The sequence below is a fragment of the Sminthopsis crassicaudata genome, chromosome 1 (assembly GCF_048593235.1).
Source record: "Sminthopsis crassicaudata isolate SCR6 chromosome 1, ASM4859323v1, whole genome shotgun sequence".
Taxonomy (NCBI): domain Eukaryota; kingdom Metazoa; phylum Chordata; class Mammalia; order Dasyuromorphia; family Dasyuridae; genus Sminthopsis; species Sminthopsis crassicaudata.
The window spans coordinates 601,206,283-601,226,737 of record NC_133617.1 but is presented as its reverse complement, the minus strand read 5'-3'; the positions used below and the strand labels follow the sequence as shown (position 1 = coordinate 601,226,737).

General features: G+C 35.2%; 1 protein-coding gene across 3 annotated transcripts in view; it reads left to right on the top strand.

The window, feature by feature from the left end:
- The first annotated feature begins 204 nt into the window (after positions 1-204).
- The window catches only part of GPBP1 (GC-rich promoter binding protein 1), an 88,072-nt gene continuing 67,821 nt past the window's right edge, over positions 205-20,455 (top strand). Inside the window, exons 1-2 of one of the 3 annotated variants that reach the window (XM_074282470.1) lie at positions 205-536; positions 1,705-2,657. The gene's annotated coding sequence lies outside the window, so the exon portion shown is untranslated. Of the gene's footprint in view, positions 537-908; positions 1,378-1,704; positions 2,658-20,455 lie in introns of those variants that run through there. The other 2 variants (XM_074282474.1, XM_074282471.1) reach the window with 2 other exon arrangements.

Here is a 20,455-nt window from a genome sequence, read left to right as displayed (position 1 = left end):
CCCGGCTCCAGCTGCTTCTGACGTCACCGCGCCGAACCACCGCCCCCCGCGCGCCCCTGTCTCGGGGTCCGCCTTCGAAGCCCCGCCCCCCACGCCCCGCCTTCTTTCCACTTCCTCCAGTCACCCGCTGAGGAGGGAGGAGCTTCCCGGAGGCTTCGGCGTCGACGGTTGCTTAGGCCCGAACGTTCTCTTTCGAATCGGCTCTTTCCCGCTGCCCCGCCCACTTCGTTCCCTCCTTCGGCTCCTTCCACACCCTTTCTCCCACCTCCTCTTTCCTTCCTCGCCCCGCCCCCCCCTCTTTTTCCCCCTTCGCCTTCGCAACCACACTCGTTTCCTCCCTACATCGCCACCTTCCGCGATCTCGCGAGACTTGGCGCAGAACATTGCGGATCGGGCCGGCGCCATTTTGGGACTGAGTCTGGCTGTGGGGGGAGGGAAAAGCGGCAAAAGGGGATTATTCAAAGTACCGAAAACCTCCTCCCGGGACCGAGCGCAGCGACACCCCCGGGCCAGGGGCACCTCCGGTGGGGCGGAAGGTAACGGCTCCCTTCCCCCTCCGCGACGGGTCCCCTGGGGAAGGGGGGGTGCCCGTCGGGGCTGAGGTTGCGTTGGGGGGGGGGTTGTCGGGAGCGAAGCTGGCGGCGGTGGCGGCGGGCGGGGAGGTGCGAGGTTGTCTGAGGAGGGAGGGGAGGAGGGGAGCCCGAGGGGGCGGGGGCGACGACGAAGGCCCCTGGTGGGATCTGCTCTCGCTTCCCGTTGGGGTGGCGCTGGTGGCTGCTCCGGCGTCGCCGCCCGGGGGGCTGGGCTGGTTTTGGGCCAGAGAGGGAGGTAGGTCCGACGGCCTCCTCGCTTGGGGTCGCCCCTCCCCATTCCGCTTACTAACCCCTGGCCCATGGCGTCCCGTGTTCTGGGTCCTCCTTTCCTGGCCCATCTCTCTCCCTCCCCGGACCCGGACCGGGACCGATTCTTTTCGTCCCGCGGCAGGGGAGACAAGCTGCCCTTCTCGGAAGAGAGGGAGACACCGGCCCTGGAGGTTGGAGAGGACTTCCCTTCCCCCAGCGCAGATGGGAAGTCTTCTTTTCCGAGCTAATCCCGAGAAAGGAGAACTCGCACCTTCAGTTTGGGAGGGGGAAGTTTTCCCTTTGGGAAAGCTTTCTTTTTTACCACCCCCCTTGCTCCCGCCTTCATTTAAGCCCCATCTCCCCTCTTCACACACTTGTCTGATCGAAGAATGACCCTCCCGCCCCCTTCTTTTTAAACGTTCCCATGGAGGCTTAGTATTTTTGTCCCTCCCGTGTGACCGACGGGAGTAACATCTAGAGCTAACCCCGCGGCGTCAACACCTGTGTCTGCCTGAGCTGTGTGGATGGGAGCAAGGTATTCTGAAAATAAGAACAGTCGTACTTTGAGAGGCGTCTCGGGTTTTTTCTGAGACGAGAAGGTTCCGGATGTGTAATTCTATGTAATCTACCGTTCCCTCCTCTCTTATCTCTCCTCTCCCTCTCTTCCCTTAGAGTTAAGAGTTTTTATTAATAAATACGGTATCTTTGGGCAGTCACTTGTTTGTGCTGATTTGGTTTTGATCTGCAGTTTTTTCTTTTCAGCCCCACTAATCGTTCTTTACTAGCTTGTATAGAGTTGTTTTTGAAACTTTCACAGGTGATTTAAAGCACTAAGATGTAATAACTTTTTTCCCCCTTCTAGGTTATTTGTGTAAAAAAACCTAAAAAAACCTTGGATATTTGGAGTGGCCATTATTTGGAATTATGATGACTGGATATTTTTGACCCAGAAGTTTTATTAAGACTGGCAAGAAACAACTTGGAAGTGAATTGACAACAGTGAACAATTTCACTGCTCCACCGCAGCAATACAGGCACTTCTTCAGTATTTTGGTTCAGAACAAATCGTTTTAAGGGTTAAAGTAGTTCAGCTGGCAGAATTTTGCTGATTTTTTTTTTTTTTTTTGGGTTAATGTTCTTAAGCCAGAGCTGTAAGATATGTTTGATCTGTGTACTGAATAGTTTAAACATTTTCAAAATTGTTTAAACATTGATGAAGTTTCATGGCAGATATTTTTACCTTTACTATAAATTTTAGGTATTTTGAAGTCCACCTTTCTCACTTTGCCATGCATCCTCTTTTCTAAATGAAGAGATAATAGAATCCAGAGGTTTTTTCTTCTTTTATTTAAGTGTAAATATATTTTCTAAAATGTTGCCTTTAACCAGCAATATGGTGGTATTGAGATAGCTGTTGTCTCTCTATATATGCTGATGCTTAGGAATGCTCTTCACTTCAGATGTGAAATTTGCTTTTTGTTTTTTGCTTTTTGTGTTATAAAACGGATATTTCATCTGGAGTGGATGCTTATGACAGTGACATGTACACCAGATAATAAAGAAGAAAGGTTTCAGAAGATTTCACAATCTTAAATCCAAGACTAATTCTGGAAATAGCCATATGAATAATTTTAAAACAAAAGGATGGGTAGCTGACTTGAAGTAGCTCTATGTCAAATAGCCACAAGTCAGGTACCTTCAAGGAACTTGGATATTATTTCAAAGGATACAAAATAAAAACACAAACTGGAAAAAGTGAAGATTCCACTTCCAGAGAGAAAATTAACACCTTCCTGTGCAGTCCTGTTGGATTTTGTAAGTATTATGTGGTGTGTTAAAAATTAACATTTCTTTGAGTAAACTGTGATTTTAGTAAATTTAATCTTGTGTTGCTAGACTTTTAGTTGCTTGCATTTTTGCTTGTCTTCATTTCCAATACTATTCTCTATAAACTAATAATAAAACTACTGTATTCAAGATTCATTTCCCCATCTCTATCTCTGACATTTTCAAAAATTGAAGGAAATTTCTGTTAGAAGAGACAGATTTATAAAAAAGAACTTTTGAATTGTAAACATTTTGAAGTTCAGTCTATGTGATTAATGCTTATCTTTTTGTTTTATGAAATGTTTTCCACCAGTCCATTTGTGAAACTTTCTTAATATCTAAAGTAAGGATCTATCTCTTGCAGCTCAAATTTAGTTATGCCTTAAACATAAGTCTGAGTGTCTTTTTACTTATAATTAAGGCTAAATTTTAGCTTAAGGTCAGTAAGGTTAATTTTAATAAGTTTTAGCTTAATGAATCTAATAATTTAAATATGTGAATTATTTTTTGCTTACAGTTAAATATGTGAAATGTTCATTATATTTATTTTAGAGGGAGCATAGATTTCTTTGCACGTTTAGTTTGAAAACAACTAAGAACCATTCTCCAAAAACTTGTATTGAATTTTAGAAGAGATATTAGTGTATATATAGAGCATTGTTTTCCTCTAGAGTTTATACTGATAACCTTTTAAACAATATCTCACATCCCATCCCTTTTTTTAAAGTTGAAGTTTAGTTGTAAAAAGAATGAGCCCTTTGTTGGTAGTGGGAGAAAATTCAGCATTATATATAATGATTGAATAGAGCGAATAAATGTGTCACTAAATTGGTATCTGTCCTTCAGAGAATAGATTGAATGATACCAGTATCCTAGAGGCCTGTTTCTTGAAGTTTTAAAAGTCTAATGCACAAGTTTTTGTAATGATTTTGTTTTCTTCCTTTAAGTCCATATTTTAATAGGCAGATTCTTATGTCATTTAATTTTAATTTAGTTTTATTTTGTTAAATTTCCTTTAAAAAGGTAATTAAATAGCTTTGAATTATTATTGCAACATGTTAATTATGACAAGAAAAATGTCTTAACAGATTTTTCCCAAATATTTATCCTTACCTGTTTTTATTTTGGATTTATTACTTTTTTCCCCCCAGAAAATTAGAATCCAGGAGAATTTTTAGTTATTCAAAGATCAAAAAAGGATTATTTACCAGTTTCTTGCATTCAGGATAGAAATCTTAAATTTTTCCCCTCAAGTTTTTTTTTTTCTAAAAGTTTTGTTGATAACCTTGTTTTTTCTGTCAGTCATTCCTAGGTATACCCTTTTTCCTATACCCCATCATTGATCCTTTCCTTTTAATATAGAAAAACACTTAAGCAAAACCAGTTTCCCTAGGAATCTCTCTTTGTATGCAACAGTGTCTTCTCAGCAGTAACACCCATCTAAGAAATCAGGATGATGCATTAGAAACTTGAATTTTCTTCCTCCTCTGCCAGCATACTTAGATAATGTCTTTTTCTAGAAATAATGTTCATCCTCTTTACAGTGTTTGATCTTCAACTTATTGTTGGAGAGTACTTTTTCCTTTTCAAGCGAACATTATTTTTAATGAGATATTGCCTATTGGATACTGGCATTTAGTTTAGTTCATGTGTTTATTTTCTAATCTTTATCATTAAGATTTATATCCACTTCATGATAGTGTAAATGAATTTAAGAAATTGCATTTCTTCTGAAGAAGTGAGGGTTTTTGTTTTTTGATATTTTCACTGCTTCCTTTGTACTCTGGATTCCTTTAAGCAAAGATTGATGCCCAATAAATGTCGGGGAATAGTGTAAAGAGGATTCTTTGTCTGTTATATATGGAATTCATGGCTTTTTAAAGTTTTAAAAATAGCCTCCTGGGAAGAGAATTAGGAAAGAGCAGCTCTGGAAGACTGGGGAGGAGAATATTCAGAAGGGAAGGAATAGTCAACTATGGCTAAAGATGTTGGAAAGTCAAGGAAGAATGAGGATTAAATCAAAAGCCGTTGGATTTAGCAATTAAGTCATTGGCATCCTTTGAATTTAGGTATAGTGATGGACTTTAGAAAACAGATTATCAAGTTTGAGAAAATGGAGTTAGCTAAGGTAAATTTTTTCTTTGTAAAAGTTTAGCAGTAAAAGAGAGGACAGAGGTGATTTAAGCTTAAGATTGTAAAGTAAAGGCTTGTTTATTTCATTTTATGCTACATTCAGCAGAGCTGTGAATGTTTGTTTGTAGGCAACCTGGGAAGAAGCTGGAATTTAATGGATTGGATTAGCCTTGTTAAAAAGGCTACCTTACCTTCTTTTACTGGAATCAATTTAGTAGGAGGGAGAGTTGATAGGAGCTCATTAGAAAGCTTCTACTGGATGTTTAGGGGAATTTAAAACTTTAAATGTTTCCCCTCAGTTAAGGACCTTTGATTTTTTTTTTTTTTTTTTTTTAATGTCACAAATGAAGGCATTGGTAATATACCTATTAAATGTATAAATTACACAGAGAGGAGAGATATAGTTTTAAGAATTTGGATGATTGGATTCAAAAAGATCTCAACTGATTAGAATATTGGGATGAATCTAGTAAGATGAGATTTAGAAAGAGATTTTAAATGTTGAACGCAATGCCTAAGGAGGTAATTGAGTGTTGTTCTCATTTTTGGAGGTCTTCTATGTCTCTTGACTGAATTACTTGTTGAAAATAGTTTCCACCAGAATCTTCTAGAATATTGGTTCCTTCATGGTTTTCAATTGTTTAGTTTCTTTTGTAGTAAGTAGTTGGTTGTTTAGGATTATTTTTGAGATCAGAATTTGTGCTTTTTTCCCCCCTCCCATGTTGTAAAGGAGAAAGGAGACTAGTGAGGAAACTTCTTGCTATACACATTGGCAACTGCCAATCCATATTGAAATATATGGATTCTAGTTGTTTGGATCACTGAGAGGTGCAAATGACTGGTTGATAGTATGTATTAAAGGAAGACTTGAACCTAGGTTTCCAGATTCCTAGGTCATTCTTCTATTTGCTGACCTTCTTGGAACTTTAATCCGGGAGTATTGTAGAATTTGACCCAAATCCTTTCACTTAAATTTATCATGATTAAGTTTTAAAATTTTGTTTGTTTACAATCAGCTCTTAATTTGGTTCAGGATTAGAAACCTGAGGTTCCATAAGCATTCTAGGTAAATTGCTTGTGGCCCACTAATAAATATACGCTGACATTTTTTTTCTTTTCCCTACATTTCTTATTCTATTCTTTTTCTTTGCCCATAAGCCTAATGGCACTTCTTTGGAGAATTGCTTATTAAATGGGTTGTTGGCCTTTTTATTTACTCTGAATCATAGATCACTGATGTAGAACTGAAAGATATCTTAGAGGTCAAGGTAATTCTAAAGAATTATTTTTGTTGTGGCTCAGTCATTTCAGTTATGGCAGATTTATTGTCACTCATTTGGGCTTTTCTTGGCAAAGATACAGGAGTGGTTTGCCATTTCCTTTTTCTTTTCATTTTACAGATGAAGTGAGGCAAATATGATTAAGTGACTTGCTCAGGGTCACACAACTACTGTGTCTGAGATCAGAGTTAAATTCTGTTTAGCATTCTCTCCACTGTGCCACCTAGCTGCCCTTATTTTACAAATTAAATAGATGTGAAGTGACTTGTCCAGTGTCACACAGGTAGGTAAGCAGCAGAGCCAGGATTAAACTCGGGTATTGTGAATATAGATTCATTGTTCTTTTCATCACAGTTACTCCCAGCACCAAAGGGAGAAGGAAAAAAGGAAATTTTATCCCTTGTATTTTGATTTGTTTACAGCCATTTTTGGGGGGAAGAGGTTCAAGCCAGAAAGGAAAATGAGAGTTTTTTGGAGGCTATTTTTCTATTTCTATTTTCATAGATGGAGTGTTGAATATAGTATTATTAGTTTTCCGTTCTCTTTTTGTCATGGAGAATTGACTTTACTGTTTGGCAAAAGTGTATAAGGTTATAACCTAAAATTGGGGGTGGTAAGGTATAAGTAGGTAAAATGTAAAAGAATTGAGGTACCCTGAAGGAAGAAAAGGGTTTGAGAATATACCTCTTAAAAGAATAAAAGGCAGCATTATCAGTACTTAATCAGTATTATCTGGTACTATAATGCCTTTTGTTGTTCTGTCTCAATTTTACATAAACATTAAAACAGCTACCAGGCATATGCTAGAAATTGGGCATGCAGAGATGTGGGGGAAAAAAGTTGACAATCCCTTTCTTTAAAGAGGCTTAAATTCTTTTGGAGAGAAAGAGAAGAAAATGACATGCACCCAGATCCAAATCAAGAATGATAGAAAATTGTGAGGATGGGGAAATTTTTCACTTTGGGGATAAGCAGTCTGGAATTGGAATCATAGGACCTGGGTTCAGTACTGGTCCTCCTTTGAAGGATTTGGGTAGAGCTTTGAAGTCCCTCCTTAGATCTCCCTACATACAGATCCTTTGTATGATCTCACGGTAAATGTTTTCCTTTTTAACTGCTTAATGTTATGCCTTGAAGGTGGGTCATCATCATATAGTGGAAAGAGCAGTGGTCTGGGTTTCTACAAGATTTGTGTTCTGTTCAGGCTGTCACAATTCAGCTTTATGACATGAAATGTGTTGCTTTAACCCATTTTGGTCCCTTAGAGAGAGCCTAAAGCTCTTGTTAACTTTTTTTTCTTTTAACGTCTAGATCTCTGACATTTTGATGAAGTTGTGGACTACTTCTCATAATTTTTTTTTTTTTTTTTAAAGCCATAAGCTTAGCTTACAAAGGAAACCAAGGGCTACCTGTGAAATCTATCCACAAACTAATTTATGTACCCCAGTTATCAATCTCAAGCTTAAGCATCTTTGTCCATATCCAGACTAGACAAGATATTAATTAAAACCCTATATATGTTGTATAATAAAGGCAGGTTAAATTAACCTTTTTAAAGGTTACTTCTTTACTACTTTACTACTTTTGTTTACTTTTGTCCATGCTTCTCTCTGATAGTCTGATTTTTTTTTTTTTTTTTTTTTTAAATTTGCTAAGGAAGTTAATGCTCCCCATCAGAATAAATTAATAAGCTTATAACTAAGCTTTTCCAACACATTTTGCTAATAACTTTTATATATAGAATTTTCACTCTAACTTCTTGGATCCAAATCATCTTTTTGGTTACTTTGGGTTGCTCTCTTTTATAATTTTCTGAATTTGTCTTTTAATCATATTTTTCTTTGTTCAAGTTTCTCTCTTGATTTGAAAAGACTTTAGAAACATAATCTTAGCAAAAGTACAACTTTTTCCAATCCCTGTTCAAATAATACTTTATCCTAGAGTCTATTTCCTTTGAAAAGCTCAGTTGGAATATGCAGGTCCAAACAGGTTTTCATCCTCTTTTCTTAGGAACTAGGAATGAGAGCAAATGAATGAATTCAATTCTGTTCACTTGAGACTGTTCCCTCCTTTTCCCACTCCTGCCAGTCCACAAATGTAATGTTTAATGAATGATTATTTACAAAATGGATTAATTCAAGTTCATGACTTTGTGTGAAGTGTTTAATATAAAAAAATAAGATTATTAAAAATATCCATAAAGAAATGTTTTCTTTACTATGGATTTGGAAAGGGCTGCCTCTAATTTGTCCAGGAGTAAAAATTTGTACTTTTTTATATCATTAAATCATTGCAACTTTATGATTGTGCATCGTTCATATGATTTGATCTCACGTTCAGAAATTTCTTATCTTTGTGATGTCATTGAATGTGGCTTCTCTCCTTCATGGAGAAAATGCTTTTATGTATCCTGAAAATTTATTAATGCAAAACAAATTCTGTTAAGCAGTAAATACTATTTAAAGTGAGTTTTCTTGGAGTGTCATTGCCAGTATTTATTTGGATCTCCATAATTGATTCTATAGAAGACTATAATATGGCAATTATATGGAAATGGAAAGGAATGCAAAAGAAGAAAAGGAGGGAAGGGAAACTGCATTTATTAGTTACTTACTATATACTAGGCATAGTGCAAAGCATTTTACAAATCTCACTTGTTCCTCACAACAACTCTATATTCTACATGGGAGAAAACTGAAGCAGACAGAGGTTAAGTAACTTGACTAGTAAGTGTCTGAGGCTTGATTTGAATCCAAGTCTTCCTGCTAGGCCCATTACTCTTTCCATTGAAACATGAGCTTCTTGGTTTCTTTTTTGTAAGAGTATAGAGGGTAAAAGGAGCTCCAATTAGGATGAGGCTTTTGGACTTCATGAAAAATAAAGTCAGGGCATATTTCTTACTAGTAGAAAAGAAAAAAAGAATTGAAGAGCTCAATCTTGATGGATGTGAATCCTCTTTTTACATATATAATACATCATTTTAAAAAATGCTGTGGCTATTACATTTTGTCTGCTAAAATCCACAGAACTACCAGTCAAAAAACACTGATCTCCTTTCTAAGACCACAGACAGGTTTTTATTGTTGCAATTTGTATTTTTCTGAGTTAATTTATCTTGTTTTAAAAATTGAAGCAGTGGGGCTGCTAGGTGGCGAAGTGGGTAGAGCATTAGCCCGAAGTCAGGAGGACCTGAGTTCAAATATGGCCTCAGACACTCACTTAACACTCTCTAGCTGTGTGACCCTGGGCAAGTCTCTTAACCCTAATTGCCTCAGCCAAAAAAAAAAAAAAAAAGAAGCATTTTGGCTTTTTCTTGTTTTCCTAAAACTTTTCAATGAAATGGAAAATGAAATGTGAGGAAACTTTTATTTGTAAAATATAGCATAGAAGGAAAGCAATTTACTTGTATGTGTGTATGTATATATATGTTTTTATATATATATGTGTGTGTATATATATATGTATAATATATTCTCTAGGTATCGCTAGTGCTAAATCTAGAGCCCATGTTAAGTGATTTCTCTAAAACAGTATACTATTTTAATATCAGATAATGTGGCTTAAGGGTACAGATTAGGAAAAAGCCATTAGCCCTTAAACCTATATTCCTCAGGATGATAGTTCGAGACCTAGAAGTTACTGTAGATGTCATTTAGTCCGGCCCTTTTATTTTATATTGTCATTCCCTTTTTCTTACTCTCTCTGTGTGTATGCATTTGAGAGTGTGTTCTTTTTGACTACTTCCAGTCTCTTCATTTTATAGAGTATCATCTTCTCTCAAATTATTGCTTTTTGAGGATGAGGGAATTGTGGGAGACCCAAAGGAAGATAGGGTAGAAAAAGAGATGACTATTAGTTTTTCTTAGACATACTTCATTGGCTTAAGAAAATTTATGGACTGATGGACACCTGAGGCAAATATTGTTTTTTCTTCTGCCTTTCACTTAATTTGAATTTCAGTAAATCTGTCTCAATAAATAGTCAGATTTGTGATGTGGCAGAGAGTAGGAGGATTTGGCTCTTGCTTCTGAAAGTAGTTTATTTTATAGGGGAGTAAGCAAGACCAAAAAGAAATGACTTGCTCAATTGATATCATAGCAATTCTGAGAGAAATTTAGCAGATATTCTCATCTGAGAAATGAAGAAAATGAGTTCCAAAAGGATGAATAAAGTCATCATAAAGCCCTAAGAAAATCTTATAGCTAGGAAGCACTAGAATTTGTAAGACTTTTAAATGATCTTTTCCATCATACCAAGAGATCTGTGTTCATATTACAAATAAGTATTTTTTAAAGACCTTAAAAATTCTGTTTTTTTTGTGTTTACTGAACAAAAGGTAAAAATTCCATCATAATGAACTCTATAGAATTCTTCGCTCAAATGGAGCACCATGGATATAATGTAATAAATTTTTGTTTTTACAAAAAAAAAATTAATACTGGGATAGTATATAAATTAAAAATTGTAACTTTATCAAAAGGTTTTTTCGTATGCGTAGGAAGTAGTTTAAACAGAATATCAGCTTTGGGTGTTGATGGTGGGGTGTAATGCCTTCTTCCTGATATGTTCTAGGAAGGGTTGTACCTTCACTGCTGACTTACAAGGCCAGTGTTTTAGTTAAATTACTTGGACTCTTCATTTAGGTTTTAGTATATAGTTCTCAAATAGGCCTACTAAGTAAATATTTCTCTACCTCTTCTAGACTCCTGCTTCATTCTTTGTGGGTTTTTTTTTTTTTTTTTTTTTTTTTTTTTTGGGTGAAGCGCATACAGGTGGGTTTTTCTAGATAGTCTTTTAACATTTTAGAAATCCAACATAACATAATTAATCTATAAAGGTCAGTGGTAGTTCTCTCCCATAATCACCAGTCTTTTAAAGGGATGTAATTAGGCACTCTTAAATTGTTCCTTTTCTAAGCCATAAATGTCAAATAGAAAAGTTTTCTTAATGTGCTATTAAAAGATGGCCTTGAAAATGTGCAAACCTACAGAAAATCCAGGTAAATCTCATTGTTAAAAAATGTCTTATCAGCATACATATTTAGCCCTTTAAGGTAGCTTAAATAGTGTATAATAAGGAAAAGAAATTCAACAATAAGAATTTATTTTGGGGATTGGAAGAAGAGAGGTTTTTATGCCTAAAGAATGGATTTTTTGGTATTCATTCCTTTCTCTAAAAATGATTGTCACACATGCCACTGTGACCTTGAGAGAAAACTATTTATTAAGATGTGGAAAGTACAAGCTTTGAATAATTCTTATCCAGTCTTTAAATACCTTTTTCAAGTATTTTCTGCCCTACTATGTTGTTTGTCACTTCAGTATTCTGGCTGTCTTTATTTGTGAAATGAGGAGTTTAGACTATATGACTTCATTTTCCAGCTTTAAATTTGGGTTATTCACAGAAATTTTCTTCTCATCGAGAAGTAAATTTTTATTCCAGGGCATAGGTTGGGGTATATACTTTAGGAGAAGAAACTGCTCTACTATCCAAGGGGGGTCCATTGACGCATAAAAGGTTAAAAACCCTTGCTCTAGTCTGACACGCCAAATGTCACTCTAATGTTCTCTGTTGGTTTAGTTTCTTGGGGTCTCTGGGAGCAGCCTTTGTTTCAGTTCAGTAATCATCACAAGAGTAGCCAGGGGTTAAAGTCCAAATCCTTTATTATCTCCTTCAAAGTCCTGTCTCCTTTCCTGGAGCGAAGTTAGCTTTCTTAGAGGCCCATCTCTCTCTTTGGTTCCAAGAGCTTGAGCTCCTGCCACCAGTCCTTTGCCTATGCCAGCTTCTCCCAATTTCTCTGAAACTCCCTGGCTGAGGCTTCTTGTTTATATGCTCCACACTGAGTACAAACCAATCTTTATATCATTAGGAAACCATTATTTGTTGTAGTATTAAATCAATGCTAAATAGATTGAACCATTGTCTCCTCAATTCCACTTAGAACCTTGTTTCAAGTTCATAACAACTCTCCAAAACCCAAAACAAAATAATCACCATGTGCAACTTGTCTCTAAAGAGTCATGATCAAAATAAAGACCAGATTTGCAAGGGAATGATTTTAGCTCATAAATTAAGGTTATTTTATATTGATACAGATATTATATTTTTTTAATAATGTATGTATAGATTGAAATTTCATTTGACAAATAACATAACCTGTTTTCTCTTTCATTTTTTTATTTCTTACCTTCCAGCATTGGGGCAAAATTGAAGAGCACCGAAGAGTTGCTCTGAAATTGTTCCAAAAAAAGGCTGAAATGTTTTCATTGGAAAAATCTTTAGTATGATGTAATTCAGTGTAAAATTTCATTTGGTGCATCAATGTTTTCTTTAGAGAATTTTTTCCTTACGATGAGGCCCTTTTCCTATCTATACTTTTAGAGAAAATGGAGATGACTTGCAAGCTATATATCTAGTCCTAATATCTCTTGAATTCCAATCCTGAATCAATCACCTGCTTACTGAACATCTTCACTTAAATGTGCCACTGGCATCTCTAGCTCACCTTGTTTAAAAAAAAAAAAAATTCTCCCTTCTACCCACAACATTTGGCATTCCTCCAAACTTTTCCATTTATGTTGACACCAGTGTACTTTTACTTAGATTCTAGATATTGAAATTAAGACTTCATTTTGCCTTACCCTTCAGTCACTTACTAAATCTTAAAAATTCTTATCTCTAAACAAACATGTTTTTCATCTATTCCATTCTCTTTTCTTATGGCCACCACTCCACTTAGTGGAGGTCTTAATTACTTAAAATTTTTGTTTTAATCACTCAAAATCTGTCTTCTCCCTCTCCCATCTCCTCTATTGAGAACAAAACTCATCACAAACTTTTTCATTCAAAACAAAATTTTACAATGGCTATATATAAAAAAAAAAAAATTAACTAATTTTACATTGTATCTTTTACCTTTGATCTCTGTCTCCAAGTGTGTTAGCATATTTCATCATTATTCCTTTGCAATCGTGATTGGACATTTTACTGATAAGAAACAGGATGATACAATTCCATCACATTTATATGCCATAACTTGTTCATTCTCCAGTTTATGAATTATCACCTTCAATTTCCTTTTCTTTACCATCTTGAGAGAGCTGTAAATATTTTGTGTACTTTTGAGCTTATTTTAGTTAGGACTAATCAGCCTTCATATTCCCCTTGTGTCCTTTTCCTATTATTGCTCTGTTGAGTGAAATGTGTTTCTTTTTCTAAGTGTGTGTATGTATGCTTGCATGCTGTGTGTGTATATATATTCTTTGTAACTAGTTCAAATAAGAGTGAAGTTCAAGTTTTAGTCACCCTTCCCCCATCCTTGTTTGTAGAGTCTACTTGCATGTAATGGTTATGTGCAATAATTTCCCCAGATTTTCCTTTCCCTCTCCTTCCTCCCAGTGTTTTCTTCTTCCCTTGTCTTTCTATTCTTAATATCATCAAGACACAACAATTCCTCCTGGGCCTTGTCTAATTGCATTCTATGACTTCGAATGATGGAGTTCCCAGGAGACACCTGTATCTTTGCATAATTGAATGTAAGTATTTTATCTTTATTTAGTCCTTTAGTATTATTCATTCATGTTTACCTTTTTACGTAAATTTTCATTTCTGTTTTTAAGTTTCTATCTAACCCTGATCCTTTCATCAGGAATGCTTGGAAATTCTCTTTTCATTTAAGTTCCATTCCCCCTCCCCCCCATGTAACATTACATTTATTTTGCTTAGATAAGTTATTCTTTGCTGTAAGTTCATATCCTTTGCCTTTTAAAATATCACTTTGTAAGTTCTTCACTCCTTTATGGTAGTGACTGCTAAGTCATGAGTGATCCTGATTGCAAGTCATCAGTACTTGAATTTCTTCTTTCTGGGTGCTTGTAGTAATCCTAACTCTAAATAGATCTGTCTGTCTGTTTTGTCTGTCTATATTATTATTTTTTGATTTGGATTTTCCCTTGGATAATCATGGGAGTTTTCATTTGGGAGTTTATTTCAGGAAATGACTAGTAGATTCTTTATGGTTACTTTGCTCTCTGATTCTTGGAGATCTGGACATTCAATATTCTTTTATTGAAATAACATGTTGGTCTCCTTTCTGTTGGTCATGACATTCAGAGACCAATGATTCTTAAATTTTTCTCCATTTCCCAGCTCAGTTCTTTTTGCTGTAAGATTCCTTACATTTTCTCATATTTTTCAATTTTTTGCTTTTGAATTTGTTTTAATATTTTTTTTTTTTGCTTTGTGGACTCATTAGTTCCTATTTAGTCCATTTTGAATTTTTAGGGAGTTTGTTTCTTGGGAAAGGTTTTGTACCTCTTATACCAAGCTGTTGATTTCCTTTCCATTTCTTTCTTTCAGAGCTTATTTCGATTATAAAAAATTTTTTTTGATATCTCTCTTCCTCTTTTCTCCCCCTTCTTTCTCTATCTCAAGAATTCTACTTAAATTTTCAATCTATATACTGTGTTTTTTACTTAGATTTCACTTGTAGGTATTTTGTGGTCATTCTCATCTGGGGTTTGTGTGTTGACCTGACTTGCCACTATAATAGCTTTGTATGGCTGTCTTTTGGGGGGGGAGGTTAACTTGTTTTTCCAACCTTCTTTTTGACTTTAAATGTTAGGAAAGAGTTAGGCTCTGTTGTACTTCTGGAGGAAGGTCTGGACTAGTCTTGTTAGTGCTTTCTTGAGAGATTTATTAAGTACTGTGTTATTTTAGGGACAGGCTGGGGACCTGAAAGCTTTCAGTACTTCTAGAATGGTCTGATTTAGGGCAGAGTCTGTCATTGCTGCTTTAGTGGACTGATTTTGAATAAGAGTAGACTGCTACAGGATTAAGCCCCAACTGCCTGCTGGAAAGCTTACTATCATTACTTTAAAATTCTAGAATTGTAATCTCCCTTTAATTTGGGATTCTTCCCCTTGCGCAAAAGGTGTGTGTGTGTGTGTGTGTGTGTGTGTGTGTGTGTGTGTGTGTGTGTGTAAAACCCAGGTGTGTGTGTGTGTGTGTGTGTGTGTGTGTGTAAAACCCAGGTATTTTATCTTTTATAATGCTTCTCTCTGTCTTTGGTTTGGTTGAGAATTTTCCCCTGTAGTTTTGAAAACTTTATTCTTCAATTTTCTTAAATTACACTTAACCAACCATAAGTGTCTGAAACAACTATAGATTTGTTTGGATATGAATATCAACATATTCATCTTTTGATTTCTTTTTTGCTTTATTTTTGGCTTTCGTTGTTTTCAAGTTAGAGTTCTTGCATTTGGCAAGAATTTTGGACTTGGCCATCCTCTTGGAAGTTAGATGACTCTTAATTATAGTTGGCATTTTCTTCCCTCAATTATGATATGTCTGATCAAGTATATTCTACTTGTGTATTGGTATTCAGGATGGCTAGGTGGGGGGGAAACTTGCCACCTGCAGATATATTTCCTTGACTTAGCACTTAACTTGGACTGCTTGACAACTAACATTTTGGATGACATGGGAGTCTTCAACACCCTTGTTTCTGGTGAGAAGAGGAGAACCAGATCTTAACTGTCTACCCTGTCTTAGCTCTCTGGAGTTCTCTCTCTCTCTCTTTTTTTTTTTTTTTTTTTTTTTTTTTAAATCTATTTATTTGTGTATGTCCTGAGGCTGGGGTTAAGTGACTTGCCCAGGATCACACAGCTAGGAAGTGTTAAGTGTCTGAGACCAGATTTGAACTCGAGTCTTCCTGAATTCAAGGCTCGTGCTCTAGCCACTGTGCCACCTAGCTGCCCCCTCTGGAGTTCTCTTGAGCTCCAGACCTACCAGCTCAATTTGACCTATTTCTGTAACTAAATACTTCTGGACCTTGCCTTCCAGACCTTGTCCTATGCTCAATACCTACATTTACTTTTATTTCCCTTAATTAGAGTGTGCTATTGGAGAGAAGGGGACTTCAGTTTTTTCTGCTTACCTCTGCTTTTAGCACATAGTATGCCTTTAAATACGTTTGAATACAAAGAACTTGTAATTCACTTTGTTTTTAATGAATTAAAGGATTTGCTTTAAACAATCTATATTTTAAAAACATTTATTTAGAAGCAGTAGGAAGCAAATATAGTTGATTGAGAGAGTTATGTGGTCATATTTGCCTTTAAGGAAAATTGCATTGGCTTCAGTGTGTAGGATGGGGAGTGGTAAGAGATTTAGGGTAGGGATTCTAATCAGGAGAGGTCTTTGCAGTAATCTAGGTAAAAAGTTATGAAATGGAGATCTAAGACACTTCCAACTATCCAAGTGTAACAGGGAAAGCAATACATTAATTTCTCTGTCAGCTTGACAAGTGTTTATTCTCTCTGAGAGAATATATATGCTATTTTATAAAAGGAAGTCAATGAAAAATAACACAAAGTATAGTCATGAGCAAATGTCAATTGTTCTAGAGTACAGTATCTCTCACTCAAGTGCCTTCTCTTTCTTGAATCCTTTTTTATTTCACAAAATGAAAGTACTCTTTAATTCCCTGAATATCACTCTGTACCTCTTAGGGCATTTTCTTCTTATACCACAATACTATGTGAATGAATGTTTCATTTCATTGAACAGCAAGTTCTGAGTATAAATTGTCTTAGTCTTTGTATCTCTACCAAATCTATATCCAAACTATTATACTATGGAAACCTCTAACTCTTTCTCATTAATCCTTTTCCGATATTATTTTTGATTCTCTTTTAAAAATATTTTCCAGTGTGTACCTCCTAAAATATAGCAAACAAGATAGACAATAATGTTCAGTATAAGGGATTACATTGATTTATTCTATTTGAACTCTTGTGTTCAAATAATTTATTTGGTCTCATAGTCTCAGTTTAGTTTTACTAGCTCAACATTTCTTAACATATCATGTAAAAGTATGACAAAAATGTTAAGAAATGTTCAACTAGTAAAACTAAGCTGAGACTGTGAGACCGAATAAATTTGCTTTTTTTCCAAATTGATTATTCTTTTCCCTTATCCTCTTCTGTCTGCAGTTTCTTCCTTATTTGAAAAGCTGTTTTTCTTTTAAGGCTTTTTTTCTTACTCCCTGAATTCTCTCTCCCCTTTTTACTTGGCTTAGGAACAATTTTTTTTTTTTTTTAATCAGTTTAGGGGTTGCATTGAACAACTGATTTCATGATCTCTTTCTTATTCTGCTATCTTCCAGCTATAACTTTTTGGAGCAGAGTTTTTTAACCTTAAATCTTAAACTTGTAAAATTTATGATAATTCTGTTTTAAAATAGATTTTTCTTTGTAATTTTAGACATTCAGAAACATTTTAAGAAACTTTTCCCAATTGACAAATGGTCAAAGTATATAAACAGATAATTTTCTGTGAAAGGAAGCTAAGCTTATTGCCAAAAAGGAAAATCACTAATAATTTGAGAAATGGCATTTAAAACAACTCAGGTTCTACCTCATATCTGTAAGATAGGCAACAAATTCACACACAAAAAAAATTCTGGAGGAGAATATGCATTTATTAAGTACTTACTATATGCCTAGGCGCTGTACCAAGCACTTTATAGATGCTACTTCATTTGGAGGGGTTCTGGAGAAACAAGTACTTTTTATGAGTCTGGAAAACAATTTGGAACTAAGCTCAAAAGGTTATTAAATTTCACATCCTTTGACCCAATAATACCACTATTATCAAATTTATATCTTAGATTAAAAAAAAATAGAAATGTACAAAGATGAAGAAGCAACTCTCTTATGTTTGGTGGGAATGAGGGAGATTCTATCGATTGGGGAGTAGCTGAACAAATTATGATATAGGAATGTGATGGAATACTATTGTGTCTTAAGAAATGAGGAAAGTGATGGTTTCATATCAAATTGGGAACAATTGTATGAACTGTTGAAGAGCAGGAAAACAATTTATACAATAACATTGCAAATACAACTAACTTTAGAGAATCTTGTCACTTTGAGAAGGGGTCCATGTGCTTCAATATATTGGGGTCTATAACGGGAAAAAGACCTAAACTCTTGTTTTGGGAGTCATTTTTGAATGTGAACTGATGTTCATAAACAATTTTGTACCATCTTTTGCAACTTTCCCATTTGCTAATAGATGCACCAAATTGATTTGATTGATGGGAGTCTTGTTACTTGATAACCAACCATGATAGATAATGGTGAGATGTTGTAATGTCCTGTTGTCTCTCAAATTATAATCCTTCTCTGGGAGGAGGTTTTTTTTCTGTTAATCCTTTTCTCTGTGAGCAGGTTTCTTGGGAGGCTTCTGGAGCCTCCAGCCAGAGCAAAGGTAGAATCTTGAATCCTCTTCTTCTTGAATCCTGGTTCTGAATCTCCTCAAGCTTCCCTGAAGTTCTCCTGGGAAGTCTTGTCCTTATTCCAATCCAGACTAACTCTCCAGACTCAATGTTGCCTCTTTTTGTCCTCCCAAAGAATGGGCTTGTGGGTACTCCCAGGGGCTTGTGGGAACTCCTTACTGACCAATGAACAAGCTCCTTTTAAAGGTGTAAACTCCTTTAAAGGGTTGAACTAAAGGTGTGAACTCTGAGCTAGAGAATTGTTAAGTATGGACTTGGCACCTAGTAAGAACCTAACAAGATGTAAAGTGTCTTTAGGATTAATATTTTTTCTTTTTAAAAATTTTAAATTTTAAAATAATTTAAATATTTAAAATAATTTAAATTAAAAAAATTTTTAAATAAAAATTCAATAGAATATAGGAAAAAATAGAAAAAAAAAACAAAAAAAGTTGTCATGTGCGCAGTGAAGTATAAGGAGAATTCAAAATATGTCATATCCATTTCAAGAAAACCTCTTTTGTCTTATAAAATCTTCTAGAGGGGTGTATCGAATGCTAGGAGCTTTATAGGTGGATAACAGTGGAGCACATATACTTTCCATACTTTTATTTTCTGGCTGTATGTACTGCCCATTGCCTTTTCCAGTCATATTTCAGATTTCTTTTTGTGCATGTTTTGATAATATGATAATATACTACCATCTACTATTTCTACTTTCTGTTTCTCCATTATCATTGGATTACCTCAAATTTGTTTCTCTACAAATTAAGAGTTCATTTGCAGTTACATAATATCTTTATTGATTTTTTTTTTTTTTTTTTTTACACTATCCCAAGCTTCTGGGCCCAGTATATTATCCATCTTTATCCACATCTACATAGATGTGCTCTTGGATCAGCTCTAGACTGTTTTTATGAGCTATGAGTCATTTTTCATATCTTTTACTTTATGTGAATGCTTAGGTGAATGTTTAATTTCACTTTTCACAATTAACCTTTTCATCAGGATTTGTTTTATATACATATACATTGATTTTTACCTGTTAAGTTGTTGTTTAGTTTGTATTCTGTTCTGCTTATGTTTTTGTTGTTTTGCATTATTCATAAAGATTTTTGAAGATTTCTTTATACAGGTATACCTTGGAGACATTGTGCTTTTGGTTTCAGATCACCTCTATAAAGCAAGTTATGAATTACTTGGTTTTCAGTTCATATGGAAGTTTTGTTTACACTGTATTATAGTCTGTTAAATGTGCAGTAACATTATGTTTAAACAACTCAATATATATGCCCTAATTAAAACAAAACAAAACAATTTTATTGCTAAAAAGATAACCAATCATCTGAATCATCACTAAGTCATAATCTTTTTGATAGTGGAGAATTTTGTTCTCCATGTTGATAAGCTGCTAACTGATTAAGGTAATGGTTGCTGAAGGTTGGGGTGGCTGTGGCAGTTTATCAAAATAAGAAAATAGTGAAATATTGTTTTGTTTTATGGGATTAGAGGCCCAAAGAGAAAGAGAATATTGGGGAATGGAGGTTGGTGGAGCCATTAGTACACAAAACTGTTATTATTCCATCTTAAGTGGATGTAGTTTGTGGTACCCTCAAATAATTTCAACAATACCATCAAAGATCACTGATCATACTGGCTATCTTCTCCTTCTTTATACCTCAGTTGTTATTATTGATGAAGATTGTTGAACACAGTTTCTTTTTATGATTAATGAGTAACTTTTTAATGATTTTAATAGGTACATAACTTGTTGGAACCTTTAAAGAACCTTTGAAGGCTGCATTTTGATTTACTAAAGTACATCTTTTAACAGCATAATGGACTCTTATATTTGCTGTACATTCCAGCAAACTCTGAAAATATGTGCATATATACATATATATAAGAAAATGTATAATTTACTTTGCAAATATTTTCCTATATGCGAAAATGTATAATTTATTTTGCAAATATTTTCCTTTGAAACATGTGTGGATTATTTTAAGAACTAAAAGACATATGTATGCCTATTTTGATGTTCTTTTGACTCTCTCTTTTTTTTTAGCTGTTAGTAAAGTATGATTTTTTTTTTG